This window comes from Haliotis rubra, unplaced genomic scaffold (genome assembly GCF_003918875.1).
Source record: "Haliotis rubra isolate DU_JTF1 unplaced genomic scaffold, ASM391887v1 Scf2, whole genome shotgun sequence".
NCBI classification, from domain to species: Eukaryota; Metazoa; Mollusca; class Gastropoda; order Lepetellida; family Haliotidae; genus Haliotis; species Haliotis rubra.
The window spans coordinates 3069322-3085189 of NW_025766002.1; the positions used below are offsets into that span (position 1 = coordinate 3069322).

The window sequence follows — 15868 nt, forward strand, 5'->3', positions numbered from 1 at the left end:
AGCACGACGTTAAACCCAATTTCACCTCACTTTCTATGATATATTGGAATACTCCACATACAATGTTGGTATGCCAACCGTGGTAATGATTCTCAATCGATACAAACTATTTATGCTGTAGATGGATCTGGAAATGATGAAATATTGTTGCTAAAGTAACAAAATGTCTTGCAGTCAAAGGAGTGGAATATGTTATCATTGGGCTGCAAAGTCGAAGTCAATATCCTCCTGGTATTTTTTTCACATTATGTCTGAGGGAAGAAACTCAAAAGATTTATGTTTCCAGAACAGAAAACAGTTTTTCTTAGGAGCTTTGCTGTGTAAATCATGTCTGGGATAGCTCTCTCTGTGTGAACATCACAAAACTAACTGTGTTTCTTAGGAGAGCCACACCAAGAGAAATATACATGCATGTATCCTGCCCTGAGTGACAGCTGTCACCCATATGTTAGACAGTGCTATGATACGTGACATGTGATTGGCTTGTTTCGGTTCATTTCCTCCTTCCTTCCTGAAGGTGTTTTTGACAAATTGTAAATCATATTTAGAATGGGTTCAATATTGTCACCTCTATGTTGTTGTAATGCAGACATATGTGTGGTTATGTTTCAATATGGAGATGTGTGATGATGCAACAGAAATGGTGTCATTACTTTCATGTACTTTCAAGGCAATTTCCCAGCGCTAAAGACAGACCACACAATTTGCTTTTATAGTAAAAACTGATGGGTAGTAAGTTTGTTCTTTTAGGCACCACTCAGTATTATTCCAGCTATATGACGGTAGTGAGCCTGGACAAGACTATCCAGTGATTGATGTGATGAGCATCATGTTGCACATTCAAGATATGGTGACTTGCAGCTTGAAAGTCCCCTTATCCGACCCCCAGATCCAGTTGGTTCCCTGTTATTGTTGGTTGGTTGGTTGTTTAACACCGCACTCAGCAATATTCCAGCTTTAGGGCGGCGGTTTGTAAATATTTGAGTTTGAACCAGACGATCCAGTCAGACCCTGTTATGACAACCATTGGATGCTGGAGACCGATTCTAACATATATCTGCTCTAGGAATGGGCTTATACCTTTGAAATATGAGTTTCATTTGTCTAAGTATGTTTCTATTATTCATACATATGCTGTGAATGTCAATGATTACTTTGGATCTCCATCCTCCAAAAAACATCTCACTCTAAAGTAAGACTATATAATGGAACTTTCATCTTTTATTCTCTAAAACAAACTTATACAGAAGAACTAGATTGTAAATTTACATTTGTGCATTATTTGCTAGCTGTTCAGGACCTTAAATTAATTGGGAGAAAATGCCTATGAATGGATTCTGTGAATGACATTTGAAAATAGTTGGTTGTTGTCTTGTTTGATGTTTTAATTAAATGTAACTGAAAGAATCAGGTGAATGCTATTAAGGAATTAACCTTGTGTTCTGTTTTGTCATGGAATTGCATTGACTTTAGATGTGTACAGAATCAGGTTCTACTTTGCCTGAGATATAGATACAATGAAACCATTGTAATTTGTAACATCAGGGAAAGTTTAAAGACCTTGTGCACAAGTGTGAACAGCCTGTCAAAGGTCTCACTTGTGAACATTTCAGGAATGGCAAATGCACCTTTTCTACTTGACGTAAGTCAAAACAGATTTGTGTTTATATTACACCAACCATCAGACAGGGTTTTTGCTCACTGAACCCTGAAAACAATATCTAAGTGCAAGCTCTATTGAATGGCAGACATGTTGGAAATGTCAAGTTGTAATTATCAATGGCAAGAGGAGGCAGTGCCATTTCCTTTGTGGAGGATGAAAATGTCACTGTTTGGTTTCCACTTCAGAGTGTTGTTTTATGCATGTACAGGGCTGATGGGTCTTAGTTAATGTGCCAGAACATGAGTAATCTGATCATTTGCCCTGGCTATTTTTGTATAAGTTCAGTGTACTGTTACTTCAACATCTGTTAGCATGGTCTTTCATTTTTTTGCTACATTATGCATGGTCAGAGCGTGATCCTCAGTCAAAGGAAACTATTATGAATTATAGTCAATGTGAGAATAAGGAAGAAATATTTTGATGCAAATGTCTTGGATACAGTTACAATTTAGTGTTTCATTTGATACATTCATTGGACATATCAGGGTGCCGTTGTACAAAAGTACCTTAGCGCTATGAGTACCTTAAGTCTATGTTAAGGTACGGGAGTTACGGTCACCTTAGCGCTAAGATCGCTTTGTACAATGGCACCCATGTCTATAAAACTTTGACTTGATAATCCAATGTGTGGTGTATCCATTAGTTGCCAACAGAATATTGGTCAGAATCAAATTTAACATGGCTGCCACTTCAGCCATATTGAAAATATCATTTTACATGATATTACTAGCCACTTTATGCTTTTTTTATGAAACATGTTACATAACCTTGTGAATTGTGATAAATTGGCACAACTTCATCATTCACCCACGAATCACTGAAGCATGAGAATCATGCTGAACATTAAATCTTTGTCGTACAGAAACGGTTTCTTTCCTTGTGTGTCATATGTTACGTAAACTCTTCTGATCCATTATAATATCCCTGACAAATATCAAGTGAGCAGCAGTGCCTCATGTCTCTTAGTGTATGGAGGACGGTGGGATGGCCTAGAGGTTAAAACGTTGGCTCGTCACGCCGAAGACCCGGGTTCGAATCCCCACATGGGTAAATATGTGAAGCCCATTTCTGGTGTCCCCTGCCGTGATGTTGCTTAAAAATTGCTAAAAGCGGCGTAAAGCCAAAACTCAGTCAGTCAGTTAGTGTATGGTGCCTCCTTTAACAAGAGTGATGTTGTAGTCTTGTAGCAATCACCTTGTTGACCTTTGGCCTTTTTTACTGAAACATATGTCGAGGAAACATGAACTGAATAAGTGTGGGACTCAGCATTCAAGGTTGTGGTGGTAGGAATTATGCTGTGCTTTGCCGAAGCATTGAATCATTCTCCTCTGCTGTCAGTAAGATTAGTGTCAAACTGTAGTTAGTATATTCTGTTTAGTACTGATTCAGGGTAACTACTTGTTGATCTTACATTTCAATGAATCAGCATATTTCTTAATGTAAACCAAAAGGTATATTTATATTGATGTTGTCATTCTGCCAATACCTTGTTCAATTCATGCTCACCTACATGTAAATGCCTTCGTGTTGTAGTGGTTAGAGCATCCGCCTGGAGAGCGGAAGGTCGTGGGTTCGATCCCCGGCTGCGTCATACCAAAAGACATTAAAATATGGTACTTGTTGGTCCCTGCCTGGCTCTCGGCATTAATGGGTACAACAAGGACTGGTCGGCTCGGAGTCAGTATAATGTGTCTGAGTGAGGTATTCATGCTTCACTGCGGCATGGTATCTCAGTGGGCTAGCACTATAAAACCAGGTTAAGTCTGGGCTAGTAGAAGCAGCCGCATATACACATACACACGCGTGCACGTCGTCATATGAGCGAAATATTTTCAAGCACGACGTTAAACCCAATTTCACCTAACCTCACCTCACCTACATGTTCAAATATAGGCTGTATAAAATGTGACAGTCATTTATTGTTAAACAAAGACACTATTTTTATCACACAGTGTTCATACTAGGTTTTATGATAATGTTGAGTTAATTATTATGATGGTTTGTATTGTATGTTTGACACATTACCATCATTACCAAGAAACAATTATAAGTTAATTCATTCCATTATTGAACCCATATGAGTTACGAATCTCTAAGCCAAAAAGACCTGATAAGATCCAGGTGATGGTGTATCAATTTACATCGTTAAGCACTGAGATCTTTGATAAATTCCTACTATCACTAACGAGGTAGAAACTGCCAGGGCAACACACTGAAAATGTGCTTTCAGTTGTACAACCTTGTAATGTAATTCAAAGCAGATCAACAATGACTGCTAAATACCACAATTAGAAGCCATGATATCTCGTAGACAAGATTTCACTTGATAGCCAAAGGCAGGAAGACTGATGAAGTTGTGTCTGACCGAGGTGAAGAAAGAGCTGGTATTTCGGTGGTATTAGGACATTAAATAGGCAGGGAGGCTATTGTGGAGAGTTTGATTCTTCGACCACAGGTGTAACTATCGACAAACCAGTCTACAATGGATGTTAGTGATTGTATACCTCCAGTGTTACAGATATAAACACTGCTTCAGGGGGGCTCCTGTTTATTGTATTGATTTGAATCTCTTGAAGATACAGATGATAGCTAGGTTTGTTTGAGACCATGTTTTTATGGTGAAAAATCCATTTTGTTTATTTGGATAGCAGACTTTTTGTAGCTAATTAAGTTCCATGATCTATTATGATCATATTGAAAAATACTTTCCAGCAAAGAATTGCCCTGGAACAATGTTCTTATGAAAAATGGAATCCATTGGTGATGACCTTGAACTGCATATGAGAGATGCTTTTGAAGGTACTTCAAAAAGCAAAGAATGTTAAAGATGTCAAAATGTATAAAATTAATGATTTTGTAAATAAGTGTATACATTATGAAACTAAGGAAACAGTTTAAATTGCACTTTTCATAACATAAGAAAGTGAGTGACTTTCACACTGCAGCGTTTAACGTTTTTCAGCAATTTTCCAGCATTATCATGGCGAGGGATACCAAAAATGGGTTCCACAAATTCTTCCAATGTAGGAGAACTGATGAGGTGTTTGGCGGGATGAGAGAACACATTAGCATCAAGGCTACCACAATTTAACATCCACCCACAACATGAGGATATACAACTATTCAGTGACTTACATATACAACTCAAACCTTAGACTGGAGTAAATCATCAAGTGATAAGAGTTTACGGTTTTATTGTTATGTCCACATTCCAGAATGCAGCATCATTAACTACACAGATGGTCAGAAAATTGTTCCACTTCCTTTTGCAGTAGTGATGAATCACCTTAGTTCCATTAACAAGGACTGTGAGCCAATTGGATTGTTAAGGTATTGAGATACTCTGCCTGCATGTATTCTGTGTAACTGGCCAGGATAACTGTACACTACTGGCATTAGTTTCTCTGGGGAGGTGGATATTGTAGCACATTCAAATGCTCCCTGAAGCATGTTACTGAAGGGTATCTGGCTTAATGTTATTATGAGGGCAAAAGATGGTAATTTCTTGTGACATCTGGCTATTTGGAAGGATGGATGTGGCACTAAGTGGCCTTGTCGTGTGACACAATGTTTGGTTGAAAATTGGTACAATATGTGTCGAAGGTTATTTGTGAGCTCATAGTGGCAGTGATGATGATGATGATGATGATGATGATGATGATGATGCTATTGATGATGATGATGAAATTGAGTTTTCTTCAACTTGATCTTTTGTCAGTTCTCTTTTTTTTCTCTCTTTTGTCAGCTCTGAACACCTCTAAAATTCATGAAACGCCAACATCAAATATTAATACCCAGGTTTTATTTGCCTAAGAGCTAAGCAGTGCTAACAATTTGTTTAAAATTTTACGCAAAAAGGAAAAACATGTATTTTTTATAAAGATGTTAAAAGACAAATGTCTGTTGATAATAGAAGAAATTAAGACACAGGACAAATTGAAATGAGTCATGGAGAGCTTTCGGAAGCATTTGGTTTGATGCCTAAATACAGTTACTGCTGAAATGCATGGAATGGATTCCTTGAGAGATATTGTATAATTTGACAAGGGAGATTGCAAACTGCCACAAAACAGGATCTAAATGAACACAGTGACATCATCCTAAATCCCCTTGAATGCAAACTGCTGTAACCTCCACGTTTTTGTCAGTGGAACACCATACAAAATTGCCTGCAAATTTTGCCCCTTGATGCAATTATGATAAAATGGAATTCAATTTGGACAAACCATTTTCTTTCGACCAAAGCATGAATCTAGTTTGAAAGGACACAATAGCTATGAATTAACTATGTGAATAATAGCAATGTTTCTGGAGAAAATGACCCCTTATGGAAAGATTAAAGTGTACCCTTTGGGAAGTGGAAGGGTTAGTTAGCATAGGATTAAATAGCCCCTGGTTTTATCAAAGAGATGGTATGACCTCCAGGGTAGGTATGTAAGCCTTCAAAGAGTTGAGGCATTGATCACTGTTTTCTGTTATATTGACGTGTCTGATACTTTAGGGTATGATGTTTGCCTTTATCCATGGTTAGATATAGCAGGCTGACTAATGCTGCTCTCCTGTTTACTAATTGTCATATTTCGTTGACATCACAAGGGGGAAATTTACAACTTGATATATTATGAAAAATTAATGATTGAAGAGTTGTGTTTAGTCATAAGAGATAATGTTTATGCTGTTCAAGTCATATCTCTTCCTTTTGGTGACTCATACACTCATATTTCATTATGTTCAATAATCTGTTACTATGTAAGTAGCTGGCATTGCTTCTTGAAAGTAGAATTCTTCAAAATTGGTAGAATCGTGACTATTCATAAACGTTTTTATCAATGAATGGAAATTTCTATGGTTATGCTTGACACAAGTAACAAGAAAATTGTAGACGTACAAGAGTTAAAGCAAGGGCTTGGTAAAAGTAATCATTACGTGTCATTCAAGATGTTGCAGGTCCTGTAGAGGAGATTATTGATTTCCCAGTTGTATAGGTTCTGATACTTTAGGCTCCAATATTGGACACAGGGAAGCTAACTTTTTGTAGGTCAGGTGTGGGAAAAAATTTGGATTGTACAGTGGGGATGAATTCTGGGAAAATTGTTCAATTTGTATTTGAACATGATCAATGCTCTTCATTCCCATGTCATCAACGTCATTGACTTATTGATTACAACATGTGCAAGGCATGCTATGAAACAGTCTAGGCTAGATATCGTGAATGTGTTGGGGAGATTCAGCAGAGATTACGATGGCCAAAATAACTCCCAATTGATTAGTCACCAATGGACTATCATGGACTGGATAAGGAACGCTGTTTCTATGCTGATTGTATGGAGGGGTTGGACAAGGTGCCATTTTATGATCTCTCCTATTCAGATTATTAGCCCGGTTTTGGAAGGAGTGTCATCTATTAATGAATTTATTTGCTGAAGATTCAAACATGGAGTGTTTTCATTGGATCTTGGTGTTCTCCATTCCCATGTCATCAAGCTGGAATTGCAGACAGCAAGGATCGCCATGCTCTTCTAGAAATTTATGGGGAATCAATTCGAAAATCCTGAAAATTGGAAAAACACATCGGAAGCTGGCTTTGTCCCTATCCCTTTGATGTTTGAGTTTATTAACCTTATTCCAAGGGTTATAGCTTTGTGGTTTCATCCTGCTTGCCAATTATCACTACTAAGAACATTTTTACAACTCGGACATTTATACACCCTGGTCATAATTGTGGGACAATTGTCAGCAATGCATTTTCATGGTTTCCTTTTAAAGTGATTTTTTTTCAACAAGACAGACCTTCAAGACATTTAAAAGCATAACTTTGTATTACTTGGAAGCTGTATTTTTATGTGAAGCTTTTAAAGCGGGTGTTGGCTTCACTATGTCATCAAATAGTAAAATTTGTATTGATTTGTTCAAATGAAGTTCTTTGCAGTGGTGACTCGTGTGTAACTTAAAGGTGAATGGAAAAACACTTGGGATCAAAGTCTGATGCAACCTTCAAAGGTATTTCTTAGAGAAATTTTGTTTGAGATCAAAATTGCCAACAGCATAAATCAAACGAGAAGTATTTCGTTTTCCTTTGGAGAAAGAAGTAATTTGATGGAATTGGATGATAAGGGGTCAGGCCTGATAGAGATTGTGTCTCCAATTTGACAATTTGTGTTGATGGAGTCTGTCATCATGAGTAACAATGAGGCACAAAGGTTCTACTCATGAATGGAAGGTCAAAATGACTTGTTGCTTGCCCGACACCAAACCAATTTACATGTTATTGCCCTTATATCAGAGCAGAGGTGAGATGTTGGGGATGAAAGGTGGATTGTCAGGTGGCTGTGGGAGGGTACTAGAACTGGTTTAGTCTGAACTGGGAAGCTTTCTAAAGTGAATCAGTGTGAGTGAGTGAGTGAGTATGGTTTTACACCGCTTTTAGCAATATATACATTATCACGGCAGGCGACTCCATAAATGGGCTTCACACAGGTTTTCGGTGTGATGAGTGAACACTTTAACCACTAGGCTACCCCACCTCCCAGAATCAGTATGAAATAAGGCCAGATATTTTTGTCGTTTCACAGTAAAGTTTTGGTGTTTCACAGTACAGTTGTGCTGTGTCAGACAGCAGACATACTTTTTATGCAAATCATGTGAGTGGTGAACACTACTGGAAGGGCAGGATATTCTTGCCTTTTTCTTTCTTTTTTTCTTTATTTTTTTAACACTTGGTGTTCATCTTATTGTATCTATTGTGTTTATTGTGCCGTTTAACATATTGTAAGCATTATTTGTGATGGACTGGTAGCTTCCACATTTCAGTGAAATAAATTCAAATATTGGTCATTGGAATGAATTTTTGTCACACTATTTATTTTTGGATAGTTGTGTTTTTGAACAATTTCCCCTGATTTGAATCTGATTTGTTGTAAAAATGTAAAATGAAGTTTGATGCCCAGAAATCTGTGTCTTTCTTTTATATTCCTCGATATGTATTGCTTGTTCATATATATTAAGTTTTTGCCTCAAAACTTAAATTATGTTTTCATTCTGCCTACAGGGAGGTTCCATTTAACATTGCATCCTGTCTGTTCACTTATGACGTGTCTCCCACTGTGTGTCCCCATTGTGGGAAGCCCGTGAAGATCCGGGTTAGAATTGATCTTCAGTAACCCATGCTTATTGTAAGACTCGACTAACGGGATCGGGTGGTCAGGCTCATTGACCAGATTGACACATGTAATCGTATCCCAATTGTGTAGATTGATGTTCATGCTGTTGATCCCTGGATTGTCTGATCCAGATCTGATTAGTATAGACTGACGCCATATTGCTGGAAAATTGCTGAGTGTGGCGTAAAACTAAACTCACTCACTCACTCACTCTTTGTGGGATCTGTGTGAGTGATCTGTATTTTATGCAACAGGTTACAGTTTTACACTTGTAAGTCACTGTAGGCTTTGAAGTGATGCATGCTTGGCTGGTAAACACAAGCTCTTCTCACGATGGATCCATGGATCCAAGTCTTAATCACCCACGCCTCCATCCTGCCCTGCTTCACATGGGTGAAACATACTTCAGAAAGATAATGATGAATGAGGGATGGAATATTGCCTGACGCTGCATCAGCGATTTGTCAGCTATTTGTGCAGATCGATAATGGTAAATGAGGGTTTTAAGCCAGTTGTTATTTAAAGAATTATTTTGTTTTGGAATAACATGAAATGTGAAGGTGGTCATAGAGCTAGTGTGAGCCTGTGTTTATGTCTGGGTGGGATGTGTGTATGTGTGATGTGTCATGAAGTAGCCAGTCTGTGTATTGCTTGCTCTGTGTGTCTGTCTGTGTGTGTGTCTGTTTATCGCTGTCTGTCTGTCTGTCTGTGGTGTGTGAACAGGCAGGGCATAGTGAATGCATGCATGCACACATGACAGCATCAGTTCGAGATTTAATGACTAAATGAATAACCACATAATCTGGAACAGGATTTGCAAAACTGGTTCAAGCCTTTCATCCTCCCACGTTCCTGATCTGTATCTACATCAGCAGCCTCAAACACAGATGTAGGAAGACGCTGAGTCAAGTCCAGAAAGACACAACAACATGCACGTAGTGTCACCAACAAGTGACCAACATCTCCATGACATATGTCAGGAAGTGTGGTAATGTCCACCTTTCATCATGAGGATATTGTAGAGAGCATGAGCAGTTAAACGTGTGTGTATAGCTTGTCTGTCAGGTGACATATGAAGCATGTTTAGCACATCGGGAGCAGACTAGGCTATGGATGACATCGCTGATAGAAGCAAACACTACTACAGATCTTCCAGACGATTACTTGAAAATCCTAAGCATCTTTTACAATGTAGACCCCCTCAGAGGCTTGGAGTATTATGACAGCTGAGCTACACAGAGTTTCTTTGATCTATGTGGACTCTTTGGTCACCCTGGAAGATTTGGGACCTCCATTACTTGCCTGATTTCCACTCTTAGATGACTCGACTAATTGGCTTGGGTATAACATTATACTAATGCAGCAGGTGGTTTAGGTATTGTCTCATCGCACTGAAGTCCAGGTTTAATTCCTCCCATTCCTTGTGTCCCCTGCTGTGATGTGACTTCAATGATACTAACAGCAGAAACAATCCATTTTCTCTCATTCTTATATGTTAATGAAGGTCCTAATCTCTGAGATGAGCTGACATTTGGTAGAGATGTAACGATAGGTCAGGGTCGAGATGTCGACACTTTGAAAGTGTTATGATATGTCTCTTGATATAGTACTTAGATTTTAGATGAATCTGCCTGCCCTATCAGATTATTCTAATACCCGGAGAGCGGAAGGTCGCGGGTTTGATCCCCGACCGCGTCATACCAAAAGACGTTAAAATATGGGACTTGTTGGTCCCTGCCTGGCGCTCGGCATTAATGGGTACAACAAGGACTTGTCGGCTCGGAGTCAGTATAATGTGTCTGAGTGGGGTATTCATGCTTCACTGCGGCATGGTATCTCAGTGGGCTAGCACTATAAAACCAGCATCAGTCTGGGCTAGTACAAGCAGCCGCATATACACATACACATGCATGCACGTCGTCATATGAGCGAAATATTCTCAAGCACGACATTAAACCCACACCTCACCTCACCTCACCTCACTTCACTTCACCTCACCTCACCTCACCTCACCTCACCTCACCTCACCTCACCTCACCTCACCTCGAAATGGGTATCGTGAACATCTATCAAATAGTGGGGTTACTAAGTGCTCATTACCGAGTTAGTGTATCCTGCTCCACCAATGACATATTGCAAACACATGCAAAGCCAGGTCAATTGTTATATCCCCTAAACACTGGATCATTGGTAAAAGGATTTGCATGGACATAATGTTTGTCGCAGATGCATCAAATTTGGAAATGTTCTCATGTCTACCATAAAGCTTTTTGAAAGCTATACTAAGGCACTGAATGATCAAACAACTTTTGAGTATGTCATATAACATACTTTAACGTTTGATCAAAAGAACATGCTTGATTGTGCGTCTAAGGTTGTGAAATGTCGACACCAAAGACTGGAGTTGCTGTTTGACATGTGAGCAAGTTGAGGAGCTCCTCCAGCAGTGCCCAAAATAAACTCCTTGTGTTATAATGCAGCTTCCTGTTTACTTTAGATTTGTTGGGAAACTTGTTTTTAAAGGTCCACAGAGACCTGATTGTTTCAGGTAGCATGATCTGCTTATAAACATAGAGATACAGGAAGGCTGATATAAGACATGACACGATGCATGGCGTGTCATGGTGTTTAGTCGGAAGGTAGGGTAGCCTAGTGGTTAAAGTGTTCACTAATTCCCCACATGGATATGATATGTGAAGCCTATTTTTGATGTTCTCTGCTCTCATATCGCTGGAGTATTGCTGAAAGTGGTGTTAAACTGTTCTTTCTCTTGATATTTTAGCCTAGTGGTTAAAGCGTTGGCTCGTCACGCCGAAGACCCGGGTTCGAATCCCCACATGGGTACAATGTGTGAAGCCCATTTCTGGTGTCCCCCGCCGTGGTGTTGCTTGAATATTGCTAAAAGCGGCGTAAAACCAAACTCAGTCAGTCAGCCTCTTGATATTTCATGAGTTTGTTACATTTTGTCAACGACGTTTTGAACAGTTTCAGGGTTTCAGGGCATGGAGTGAAAGATGTATTCCCGTTAATCTGGCTTCTTGTGACAGGGTTTCTTGAAGAAAATATTCAAATATGTAAGGTACCAAAACATCTTCAATGTTATGTGACTAGTGTATCATTCAGTAATGTCATATGTTTATGTTAATGATTTTCTACAATGTTGTACACATTATATCTCTAAGATCTCTTTTATATGTAATACAGAGGAATGCAGAATTGCTCTTCAGTTGCAGCCTGAAACTGCCTCAGACTTACCAAGTTCCTGGAATTGTTGCCTTGAGAGATTTTGGATGCTTTTGTTCCATGCCTATATGATCTGGCTTCATTACAGCCATACAAAGTGAACATTAGCAGATATATATTACCGAGTAAATGATACCCAGTATAATTCCTTGAAGAAGTATGCATGCCAAAATGTAGATTCTGTTATTTTGCCTGGTTTGACATGAGCATACTGGTGAGTGAGATGTGACATCATGTTGGATCCGGTTCTGTTAAGTGCTTATTCATTAAAGTCTCATTAGGTTTGAAGTAGTGTTACAACTTATCTCGAAGTGGTTGGTACGACCAGGAAATATGCATTATGAACAGCGATTGGTTAAAAGATCTTGTAGGTGTTTCCTGCGATCATGTGATATGCATGGTGACATTTCTGCAACAGGATATTCGTCAGTTGCCACATCCTGGTACTGAGTTTATCAACAGTGTAACGTTAATTAATTACATAAATGAAATTGATGAGCAGTCGTCACAAATACATTTATTTTGAAGCTGAAAGTTGTCAGATCTGACTCATCTTTCAAGTAAGTTTGTTTCAAAAATTCTGTTTTTATTTGTGATTGTTAATTCAAGAATATTAGACATTCTTGTGTTTTGTTTAACTACACAATCAACAACTTAAATGATTTTAGGAGTTGACCTAAGAATATATGACAATGTCACTGAAATGAACTCTTTGTACTTCAATATGGCCTTGTCTTGATCATGGTCACTTGAAGTCTGTCAAGCAAGCTATTAATAGTTCTGTATGAATTTGAATGTATTTATGATGAAGACATATTTTCTGTCCTTACTGACAGGATAACTTCTGATGGTTAGGAAATATGGTTATTTTGGCACCTGTGCTCAACTTTATGTTCATTCATGATATGGGTCGTGAATGTGGAATATAGGAAAAAATGGTAAAACCGGAACCTGGAGTGTTTAAAAGGTTTTAGGAATCAGTTGATTATGTATATGTGTTCTAAATGCTAGCTCTTTGGTCCATCATGGGATTTTATTGGCAATAATATTGTAAGCATTATCATATTACTCACGTAGAGTAACTTGTTCTCCATTCTTCCGTGAATAACATGAAGCTGTTCCATTTGGATTCCAAATCCTCTTCCCGTTTGTGTGTTTCTTAATGAACGGCAACAAGCTATTCTCATAAAAAAGACAATAAATTCACAAGTCGAGACCAACTGCCTCAACAGATGGCCATTGATGGTGTAAGGGGTATTGATGTGTTTATTTTATGGCCACTTTTAGTCACTGTGTCTGTGCGTGTAGGAGATATTTACATATCCTCATTGAATGCATGCAGAAAAAAACAGCTGAATCATCATTTTATAGATACCAGGAACAATGTTTTCGGGATACGTAGCATCAGAAAGCAAGTGTATTATGTCTAACTTCTGCCTCTCGTTTCACTGATACCCAAATCAAGTTCTGAATGAGCAGATTTGTTCACAAAGAAGTGAAGTTTTTAACGTACAGATATCCGAAACACGACTCCATGCAGGATCCTGAAATGGGATTCATTTTCCCGTCTACATGCTTTGAAAAACAGAACAGGGGGGCAAATGTCTGGCCAGACATTTTAATCTACTCAGTTATCTTCCTTTATCTCACATGTAAACTTGTGCCATTACTGGATATCAGTGTTCAGAGATTGTACCATGTCTCTTCCAGATTGTGCTAAGTCTGAGCTGAAACATATGCTGTACTATATGCTTCCATTGCTTCATAACGTCTCAGCCATCGAAGTCTGCTTACCCAGAGAGAATATGCAATGTTAAAGGATTTTCTAACATGATCGTTCAATATTATATGACAATGCTTGTGGATGTAAGTCACTGATAAGTTTTAACTCAAAATATTAATAGCATGGCTTAATGGTTAATGTGGTCACTTTTCATGAATTAGGTCTGAGTTTGAATTCCCACATTGGTATTGGGCCCTGTAGATAATAGTTCCAGCAGCACTTTCTCTAATGTATTCATGTGGACTGGGTCTACTGAATATAGTGCATCCAAAATTACATTTTTTGGACATTAATCATTTGAATGTTCTCAAACTGTTCAAGAAGGATTGATCGTTTCTTGTAATCTTTTCTGATCCCAATTGACCATGTCTCTTCAGCTTTTAGGAATACTTCTCACCATTGTTCAGTTTTTGAATGAGAAATAATTTTTTTGGCCGGAACATTAAGATTCTTTTGTATAGGTGCAGACCTTTATAATTTAGGTCCATGGTGTACGTGATGAAAAAAGTTGATATGTTTTTCTGATTATTTGAACGATAAATTTGAAATTGGAAAAGCCAGTTAATTTGACTTGATATCTTCATTGATTTGTGAATTCCATAATTTCTCCCTTTTTTTGATTTTCCACTTAATTTAACAATATCATTCATCAAGTTCAAGTCTTGAAAGATGCCAGCAATTTGTCATGCATTACCAGGAGTCATATTTTGAGGATTAAAAAAATCATATGGAAATTGCATCCGATATTTTTCTTAATGGACTCTCAGGGAAATGTTTCCTGCCCCACGTTTTATTGAAAAATGAAAGGTTTAAATATTGTCATTGTTGAAATCGTTCGGAGATGAGAATTTAAATCGGTCAACTGGGGAAATCGACTTAACTACTCTATTAATGCGTGCAAATTAATTTTGTCATTTCAGATTAAAAAAGGAAAATCTCTATTTTCAGATATAAAACATGCATCATGAAGTTTGAAATAAGATCACCTGACACTCTGCCAAAATTTCCAATAAAGGATAGTGTTATTTTAGAATTATCTTTGAAACATGACAACCTTAACTGCAACCTAACATTTCGTTTGTCAATGTCACGTTAATATCTGTCAACAGTGTCAAATTTTTGTTTCGTAGCTGTAAATATTGAATGTTTGGATTTTGAGTTAGAACCATCCTGCCGTTAACAATAGCACCATGTTGATTGTCGCACCTTGTATGTTGTCTATCAACATCCCCATGTCAAGTTGAGCCCCTACTCTTTGTATTGACACTACAATATAGTCAGCGAGTTAATGTCCTTTCTCCCTTCAGCATGCTTGGTCAGGGACCCTTTGTATTCAGTAGTGATTGTGAACATGTATGGGTTCAATTAATTACTGTTTGGGTTTGTTGGTGTCACAAAGGTTGGTAAGAAACCATTCATTAGGATGTAAGATCAATTTCATCTGACTGTTTGAAATTCCTATTGATGTCTTAAGTGATTCATTTTAGTGTAATGATGGTAATTGATTTTTGTGACATTTTTAATGATTTAACTGATTGAAATAAACTTATTGAGGTATCAGGGATGGGAGTGAGACAAGTGGTTGAAGTGTTCACTTGCAACACTGAAGGTCTGGGTTTGTATCCCCACCTTTGATCACTTTGGTAAGGAATTACTAAATGGTTTTTTGGTCTAATTGTGTGAATGTCCCGGTGATTTGGGCCTATTTGTGTGAATGTCCGAGTATTTTGGGCCTTTTTGTGTTAATGTCCCTGTGTTTTGGACATATATGCCCTGTGTTTTGGGCCTCTTTGTGTGAATGTCCGAAAGTTTTGGGCCTATTTGTATTAATGTCCCTATGTGTTGGGCCTATTTGTGTGATCATTCACAAAGTTTTGGGCCTATTTGTATTAATGTCCCTATGTGTTGGGCCTATTTGTGTGATCATTCACAAAGTTTTGGGCCTATTTGTATTAATGTCCCCATGTGTTGGGCCTAATTGTGTGATCATTCACAAAGTTTTTGGCCTATTTGTATTAA

General features: G+C 38.1%; 2 protein-coding genes across 8 annotated transcripts in view; both read left to right on the forward strand.

Moving 5' to 3' along the window:
• Nucleotides 1-15868, forward strand: part of LOC124275358 (heparan sulfate glucosamine 3-O-sulfotransferase 1-like) — a 251228-nt gene that overhangs the window by 201785 nt on the left and 33575 nt on the right. The gene's annotated exons all lie outside the window — the stretch shown is intronic.
• The window catches only part of LOC124275357 (heparan sulfate glucosamine 3-O-sulfotransferase 5-like), a 186472-nt gene that overhangs the window by 147232 nt on the left and 23372 nt on the right, over nucleotides 1-15868 (forward strand). Inside the window, exon 1 of one of the 6 annotated variants that reach the window (XM_046710868.1) lies at nucleotides 12539-12626. The exons of the other annotated variants lie outside the window; for them this stretch is intronic. The gene's annotated coding sequence lies outside the window, so the exon portion shown is untranslated. Of the gene's footprint in view, nucleotides 1-12538; nucleotides 12627-15868 lie in introns of those variants that run through there. 6 annotated transcript variants of the gene reach the window in all.